The sequence below is a fragment of the Pinus tabuliformis genome, chromosome X (genome assembly GCF_031772625.1).
Source record: "Pinus tabuliformis cultivar Carrire ecotype Pingquan chromosome X, CPIR1, whole genome shotgun sequence".
Classification (NCBI taxonomy): Eukaryota; Viridiplantae; Streptophyta; class Pinopsida; order Pinales; family Pinaceae; genus Pinus; species Pinus tabuliformis.
Genome location: NC_142308.1, coordinates 1,036,421,778 through 1,036,431,754, shown reverse-complemented (window position 1 = coordinate 1,036,431,754; position 9,977 = coordinate 1,036,421,778).

The following is a 9,977-nucleotide window of genomic DNA, read 5'->3' as shown; positions in this document are numbered from 1 at the left end:
GTTTCCAGCTCAATTCACTAAAAAGCAAAAACACAAAATTGTTAGAGCAAGCTCTAGATATACATGGGTCAATGGTGATCTATTTTATACTGGTTCAGATCTAATAATTAGAAAATGCGTACGAGAAGATGAAATATTAGACATTCTGAGAGCATGTCATGATGAACCCTGTGGTGGCCATTTTGCAGATAAACGAACGACATATAAGGTGCTGCAGCTAGGCTATTACTGGCCATCCATCTTCAGAGACTCTAAGAAGTATGTCAAGCAATGTGATAGCTGCCAGAGAACAGGACGACCAATAACATCAGATGAAATGCCACTGAAGCCACAGGTTCTCATAGAACCATTTGAGCAGTGGGCACTTGACTTTGTTGGACCCATCAATCCACCATCAAATGGGAAGAGGTAAATCTTAGTATGTACAGACTATGTAACCAAATGGGCAGAAGCAAAAGAAGTTAACAGAGTAACAGAAGATACAATGGTCACCTTTCTTTTTGAGGAAATCTTTGTCAGATATGGAGTACCTAGACAAATTGTAACAGATCAAGGAACACAGTTTACATCAAAGTTGGTACGAGATCTAACAGAGAAATACAAGATCAAGCACAGGAAATCAACACCATATCATCCACAAGCAAATGGTCAAGTCGAATCAACAAATAAAGTCCTGGAAAATATTATGACCAAGACAGTACAAATGAATAGAAAAGATTGGTCTGAAAAATTAAAGGATGCGCTCTGGGCCTATAGGATCACTTGGAAAACAACAACTGGTTTCAGTCCATACCAGTTAGTATATGGGAAGGAAGCCTTACTTCCTATAGAGTTTCAGATACATACATACAGACTAGCAGTTGAACTAAGACTCGACTTGACAGAAGCACAATAGCAGCGGATCATGGAACTGAATCAGTTAGATGAGCATCGTCAGCAAGCTATGGAACATACTACATTAGTGCAACAACAAAGAATGAAGTGGCACGACAGATACATCAAAACAAAGACATTTCACAAGGGAGACTGGGCATTGCTTTTCGACTCCAAATTCAAAGACTTCAAAGCAAAGTTCACAACACACTGGCTAGGCCCATATGAAATTGATGAAATCTTTGACAATGGAGCAGTAAGGATCAAGACAATCGACCAGGATTCCACCTCATTTATAGTGAATGGACATAGGCTCAAAGTTTATAATAGGCCTATCAGTAAAGAAGCATTTATGAAACAACTGATCGAAGACACAGAACTGGAACTCATGGCGCCAGATTCGCCATCTTCCAGTCTACTAGTTGAATAAAATTAAAAAAAAAAAATGAAAAAAACATAAAAAAGAGAGAAAATATAAAAAAAACATCAAAATAAATAAATTGTTTGCAAGTGAAAACCAGGCAACTGGCACATTGCAAGCATGAATTCATAGGGGAAAACCAGGGTCACTTGGACTCTATGAATTCTTTCTACTTGTTCTACAGTTCTCTGATCTCTTTACTGCAGGTACACTCCACCAACCAATGACTTGAGGACAAGTCAACTCTTCAACAAGGGGGGAGACTTGCATTTGCTCTTTAAGTGGACAGCTAAAGTTGCAACCATCAGCTCTTTAGCTGGAAACAAGACCTGTATTGTCAATAGAAGGACCTGATATACGAAATCATTGTCAGGGGACCTGAAAGACCTGCCAATGTCAACACAACATGTGCATCTTTTGCAAGCAGAAAAAGGGACCTGAAACAATGCATCATTACAGAGGGACCTGATTATCAAGTCAAGATTAGAACCTGAAGAAAAAGGAGCAACAATAAAGTCTACATTGGAATCCATCTACAATCAATTGATTTCATCCACTTGCACAACCATCATCCAGGGGAGTATACATACATGGTCATTTTGTACTTTAAAAATTCAAAATTTTCGTAGAAATTCTTAGTTTTTGTTAAGTTGAAATTAGTACCTGGGGATATTCATTATCATTTACATCCTATACTCCTATAACCCCTATACATTATAACCCTATTCCCTTTTATTTCCATACATTTCCCTCTTTTCACTAACCCTAATACCCCTAAGTAATTTTATTTGCAAGCTTAAAAAGGCCAAACTAGGACAACTTTCAACCTGCACATACAAGTTCATGCAACTCAGAGCATTAGTAATGGTAATAATTTTAAACATGACCCCAATGGTCATTTTAAAATTATAAAACTATGTTATATAAAGTCAAAACAAAAGCAAAACCTATGCGCTATATGGAAATCAACAAAAAAATATATATACCTACGCGCTATATGGAAATCAAAACATATATATACCATAATATATATGGAAATATCAAATAATACATATACCAAAGGTTGACAAAAGGAGCGAATGCATTATCAAATGCGCATAAGGTATATGGTAAAGGGTATATATTCATGTTGCATATATAAAAAATTCAAAGTAACGCGCATATGGTTCATATGGTAAGGCATATAACATAGTCACAAAGCAAAGGTTCATGGACGATAATGAGACATGGTGGAAGGCCGAGAATGAACAAACAACAGAACGTTACGGTGGGCATCCAAACATCATAGCATAAGGTATCATTACACAGTGGGCAAAGGAATACATGGTAGTGGAGCATACGGCGGTAGGTGTGATAATAAACCATTGTAATGAACCCATACGACAACCGACCAACACTTAACACGGTGGCATGGCGATTTATTCACCCATTGGTTGACACAATACGCAGGGATCATGCGTACCCAGCCACAACTCGGCGTCCTCATGACACAGTCGGGCGACTGGTCAAGAGGACGGCCATGTAAGCCATGACTATTCAACCACCAATGAAACACATTGCGGTACAGTCGAAACGGTCATGAACACTAACCGAGCCATGAACAGTTTAAACCATAACCCTGTGTCGTGTTCAACCATGATCTTCATCGCTGCATAAGCTCAGAAATGGTGTTTGAAGCTGCCGCCCAGTGAAAAGAGAAGCGAATTGAGTCGGGGAAATTTAAAGAAGAGAGTTGTTCCGAAATTGATGTTTGCATAACGGATTTTCAGGGATTTATTGAGGTAAGGTGTTGGTTGTTTTAAAAGCTCGGCACAGTGAATCGAAGTTGGACTCTCAGTTGTTTATGATAACCATTGTTTGTCTTGCCACCAGTCAAATTGAAACAGTTAAACCGAGGTTTGGAGCGCCGATATCCCTCCAGGTGCTCGGTGATCTAAGGTAAGCCACAAACGTAGCCCCAACTCGGTGATTTGCTGCATAAAAATTGGTATGAATCCTTAGTGGATCAGGTTTCATTTAAATGTGACGGGTTTGCATGGTTAACACGTAGATTTTGGCAATAAATATGGAATTGTATGACTGTGCCGTGTCAAACATAGCCCATAAACTAAGGAAATATACAGTGCAGTATTGTTGAATGATTGAATGGCGGTGAATGTTAATAGGAGCGCTGTAGAATGCCATATAGTTGTGCGCTGTACATTTGTATTAACATATAGAAGCGTTGTACATTTGTGTTGCCTTATGGTTGTGCGCTGATTTAAAACAAGCAGTCAAACACAACATGCATCCCTTGCTGCGCACTGATTCATATCAAAACAGAGGATTGTTATGTTGAATGTCCAATGCCATTTTGATGAAGGGAATGTATATCAAATCGTTTGAATATGCTGTGTATGTTTTGTTTTGAGCCGAGAATTTTTTTAGACAGCCGAGAGCGGTGTTGCAAATCTTTCATGAGCCGAGGATTGTATTTTGCCCAAAAATATTTGTGATTTGTTTTTAAGGCCGTGAGCATGATTTCAAATGCAATTATGTTTATTTATTTTTAGAGGCTGAGTGTATGTGAATAGCCCTCTTGTTGCCATGCTAAGATTGAATCGCCCTCGTGCTCATAACTTTGATTGCACCTGAGTATAGTTGATATAAGGTCGAGGCCGTGTGCATAATTTTGGCACAGTACACAGTCAAATTTAAAAAAAAAATAATGATATATTGGGTTAGGCCGAGAGCATTTTTGTACATTTGTTGGTGAGGCCGAGAGCCAAATGTAGGTGCATTACACAGTTTTCTTTGTTAAAACATAAACAGTCATCAATGATTTGAATTTTGGCAAAATAAAAGAGGATCAGGAGCATGTATAAACATCGTTTGTATGTATATTTTTGTTTTCAAGAACAGAGGGCAGCATATTAACAGGGTATACAGACATTTCTTGCATTGAACAGGGGTTAAAACAGTGCTGTTGCAGAGGGCAGAGTCAAACAGAGGTGAATTGAGTTGATTGAAAAGAGGAAGGTAAGGTTCTTTGCCTTCAAAAATTTCATTTCGAAATCGAACAAATAATTGCATCTTTCTTTCAAAATGAAATTAGTAACAGCAGAGGAATTTATTCATTGGTTTACAGAAGCAATGTCAAACAGAGTAGAGCCAAAATTCCAGATAGAGAGTTGGGGGAAGGAAACAATAGAAAAACTTTACCAAGCAGGGATGATCAGTTTCCTACAAAAATTTGATGGCCACTCTGAACAAATAACCAGAGAGTTTATAAACAATTTCAATCAAGACCAGACACGGGTGGGAGATGTCATTATTCCGGTAACCCAGGAATATCTTTCCCAAGCCTTAGATCTGCCCATGATAGGTGAGAAGTATTACAAAGGCCTGCACTTTAAAGAGAAAGCTTGGACTTTCTTTCTTGAGAAGAATCGAAAGGGGACATTTGACAGAACAAAAGGGATACCCAGGGAATGGTTTAATGAACCATGGGGTGAGTTGGTTTTGGTTATCCAAAAATTCTTGACCTGTGATAGGGGGTATAACATGGCTCACTTGTATCATGTCAGACTTCTGCAGCATATAAAAGGGGAGGATAGGATAAACATGCCTTATTTCCTATATAGGAGCCTCTTGAGAATGATAGAAACAGTAAAACATGAACAGAGGCCTAAAGCAGGACATATACACCATCAAGGATTAATCAAAATCCTAGTTGAATATCAGGTGAGATCACAGGGCATAGTGTGGCGAGAATTCATGTCTAAAAATAAATTCATTGAACAGGTTCATGAGGTACAGGACAAAACAAAGCAGGAAAACAGAGGAGTGATGAACTCACCCTTATATCCTAGAACAAGAGCCAAACAATAGAACAACATGGCCATGCAAGAAAATGAAACATCTGTTATGTCTATTCCTAGGCAATTTAGGAGTAAGAGTCCTATTGACTTAGAGAAGGAAGTAGAAACATATTCCCCAAGACAGCAAGAAGAAAATGATTTTGCACAAGAGGCATTTGAGAATGATTCTTCCTATGATGGTGCAGCAGCAGCATCACTTATGAAAACAACACAAGATTTTGAGAGAGAACTTAACTTAGGAAGAATCAGAGATCTAACTGACCAATTGGAAATTAGCAAAATTTTAGAGAAGCAATTAAAGGAAGAAAACAAGGCAAATAAGAAAGATAATGCTAAATTGGTCAAAGCAAATGAGAAACTGAATGAAGAATTGGGGAGGCTAAAGAGGAAAAATGATCTACTCTCTAAGCAAGCATTTAAGTGGCTAAAGGAAAAGAACACGTGGCAGGAAAAATATGAAAAACAAAAGGTCAAAGCAGCTTTGTTTAGGGAGAGACGTGATACAGGTTTGGATTGTTTGGCCAGGGCAGCACAACAGGAGGCATCTACAGGTACAATATCTACTACAGAAAGGCGAAAGTCAAAGAGGAACAAGCAATCATGGGGACATGCTTGATGATAAGCAAGGGAGAGATGTTGAGCCTTAGTTTTGGTCTTATTTTTGCTCAAAGAAACTTACTTATCCATCTATTTTCCATCCATTTTCCCTTCATTTATCCCATTTTGATGTATATTTGATATCCATTCAGGCATTTAATTTTAATTTTTCAATTTCTAAAGTTTTTATGAAAATTTGGTTTTTAGTGCAAAATTGGTAGATTTAGAAATTCCCGTAATAGCTCTATGGTTGGTATGGTTGCAGGACACTTGGGCACGAATGGAATGCATGGATGGACAGCTTGGGAACTAGGACTAAGCCAGCAATGCTTAGTTCGAACTGAAGAAGCTTTATTAGGCCCATTTGGTGCTAGTCAACCATGACTAGTCATACAGGAATCCCATAGAAATATGGCTGTTTTGAGTTTTCATAGGAATGGTCATCTTTCTTGGGTTGGGGATAATGAATTCGACTTGGATAGGTGGATGAGAGTAGATGGGTTTGTTTGAGTGATTATAGATCAGTTTGTTCATGAGACGTCTTATTTAAAGCCAAAACTTTGATGGCTTATGTATTGATTTTGTGATATACTTTTATGCTGTGACATCTTTTGGATTGAGAAGTAATTTGAAGACTTGTGTTATTATTATTTTGCTGTGAAATTCTATGGATGTGTGACTGATATAAGCTTCTGATATCACCTCTCAAAGTGTGCAAGGCAAGGGTGGAGGACCCCACTCCAAGCTAAGTACACTTCCATGTTAAACTAGTTTTATTTCCTTGTAATTTGGTTGATTGTAGCACTAGTTTTTCAAAGCTTTATTTCAGTTTGCTTTATGTTTTATGCATAGTGGTTGATTTCATTTGTTAATAGCTTATTCATCACTTTATTGAGTTGGAAAAACATATGTTCAAGTTGGACATCCCTTCTGCTAAATGATGAATCAAAACTAGTTTCTTTTGTTTACATGCAAACAATTTTATTTCCATTTAGATTTAGACATTGAGATGAATGAATTATGATGGAATATCTTATGTGTATATTAAGTTAAGAGCTTCTTTCATTTGTAATTTATCCATCTTGAGCTTTTGGTTTCAATCTCTGATTCATTAAGTGATAATTGAGGTGAAGGTGGACTTTTTGAGGTCAAGAACCCTTTCAATGTTTTTCTCTTTTTGAGCTGATTGAATTAGAATTATAAGATGTATTATCTTTAGCTTTTGAATAACTTATCTTTCAAGGTTTGGTTATATCTGATCTTCACATATAGTGAACTTGCCTCAAAGCATAAACAACCCGGATTGATAAGAAATAATTGTGTTAATTTAGGACCATAAATTAGGTCAACAGTAATTTTGTTTAAAAATAATATAGAGTATGAGAGAGATGTTGTAGTGTCTGTAAATGAGTGTAAACATTTAAATGCTGGATCAATTAATAATAAAAATTTAAAAATAATAAAATTCAATTTATTATTTTGTAATTTAGTTTTTATTAATAAGAATTATGAATAAATTTTAAGATAAAAGAAATAATATGCTATCATAGCGAAATATGTAACATATAAATAGTAGTTATAGATTAATATATATTTTATTTTTCATCATATAAATTAAAATAATGATCTCATAACCATATTTAAAAAGGGGTTCTCTAGTTTGATATGGAAGAGATGTTGTCATGTCATGTCACATTAACAATTTTTTGACTCCTAATCTTGACAACCCAAAATTTTCCAATAACATTATTCTTTGATATAGCCTATACAAAAACATGAAATTCCAATATATCTGTATATTAATAAAAATTTTATAAAATTCTTATATATATTATAATAAATTTTTTATAAAATTATTTTAAATATAAAATAGAGAACAATCTAAGATGATCTAATGCTAATTAATAAAAAGTAATAATGAAACCTATGGTGACTCCAGATCTGTCATGGAGAGCCCTCTCCACACAAGGAATTCCCTAATTGGCATGCTACAAAGAGATTTGATTGAACAATATCGAATGATTAAATGGTGTGAAGAGAAATTAGCGATGGAACTTATGGTTCAGAAGGCCTTCATAAGAATCACTTGATAGAGGGTTGATGAGCGAGGGAGCCGCGGAAGGGGCTTTACCACCATAGTCCGCTTTAAATTTACTTGCAAATAAATAGGGAGTAGAGTAGTCAAAACACCCCCAGTGCCCATTGCAACATCTATAGTTTACTATCGAAATAAGTAACATGCTTACAATGGGGGTATAACACAAGGAATAAACATGAGCGGTAGGAAGAAGTCATTTAAGGGTTACTGCCATCCGGGGTGGCATTCATAGCCAGGAACGAAACCGAGATATTGATTTGAAGGAGACTTCTTGTTGCGGGCACCGAGATATATTTAGGTTGAAATTAAATTTAGCAAGAGATAACAACATTTTTTTCAAACATTTAAATTAAAACTATATATTATAGGTAATATATATTAAAAATATATTGTAATTTTCTTAATCTTCAATAATTTTATAATCACATTAAATATTTTTTTATATTATTTTTAATTTTAAATTAATTTCAATTCACTTTTTTTTTTTTTTTTCTATTGAAAAACTATTTTTCTAAACAATTCAAAAATATAGTATAGTGATAATCATCAACATGTTATATTTTTCTATTTCAATTTGATAATGTTAATATTTTAGTACACAATAAGTAGTTCCCTTTTGAGAACAACTCCCATAGTTGCCATTGTGTACCAATTTGTACCATTTGATGGAATGTTAGACGATTGAAGATTTTTAAGTTTTCGGATTAATAGTTAATAGTTAAGAGAAAATTAATAGTTAGAGCGCATAATGGGCACATCCAAAAAGTAATTAAATGATTACTTCTTGTTGAAGGGTTTCTTGATGGCTTATGACTTCTTCTTATTGAACCGTTTCTTCATGACTTAACATGGATGTTTATTCCCCTCTTGGTTCTCCAAAAGAGAGTTTCTCTTGCAGGGATTGGTCTATTTGTTTATTAGATCTTCCAAACTCGGGTTCTTGTGATACGTTTTCCATTGAAGGTTTGGTCACTGTATTAGTTTTTAGATTTTAATTGCGGTGATAGACTAAAGTTGATTAGTTTTGCTTTTTCTTACAGGTGAGTAGGGTTTGGAGGTGAGCGACTACCCAAAAAATTCTACTTTTTTTTACTGTTTATATACTTGGTGTAAAATATTATTACGCATTATCAGCACAATTGGTGTCAAATAATGTATCAGGAAAAAACAGGAGTGGAATCACTAAAATCTCTTCGGTGATTTCCCCACCGCTCTTCCTCTTCAAACCTAAACGACGGTTTTAGATTTTACGAATTTGAGGAGAATTTCAGTTTCAGGAGGTCCTTCCACTCTTGTCGAGATCGTTGTGATGGTATCTAATCCAAGCTGCACAATTCTAGAATGAATGCACTCAAATTTTTTGCATCCTTTCTTTGCACAAAACAATGGAGCGTTGCTTTCATCCACCCTCTCCTCTTCACCTTCACTAGTAAAATGTTCTAACATGTAAATGATCTATTTTAGCATATACAAGCCTCCTTGTGTAATAATAATAGTAGCTCGGATGGGCCTTTTATCAACAATATATCTTTTACAAGAGAAAGGCCATTTTCAAGGGATTTAGAATTGTGTCACGCCTCTCTTCAGCTTCGAGGAGTCGTCCTTCGTTAAGACCTGTTGTCTCTTCTGAACTATTTATTTCTCTAGCAATGCAAATAATTATGGCATTAACCAACATTTGTAAGAGAAATGGATCTTGTAAAAATGACATCGTGGTCTAAGATTTGTGTAGAATAGAAATCCCGTAATATAAGTCTCCACTGTTGATATCATCAACATTTGTTCGAGACAATGTCTTTGAAGCAATCAAAGGACCCGCATGTGCTACAATAATTTCATGTGTTTTTGGTCTAGGGATTTGTTCAACTTGAACATTCATCTCTAAGAAAATTTTACAAAACATTTGCAACATAAGGGATTCTATTTTCACATAACCTTTGTTCTAGATATAAGTTTGTTTTATTATTTTGTTATAACCTCCAAGCAGGATAATTTGCTTTGATTTCCTTTCTACATGATCAATATCCTCCAATCTCAGGCCTATAACATCAATCGCCATGCTGATTTCCTTACACACATGCCATGCAATTTATTTAGTGTCTTTTCCTATTGTAGTACTCCTCAGAAG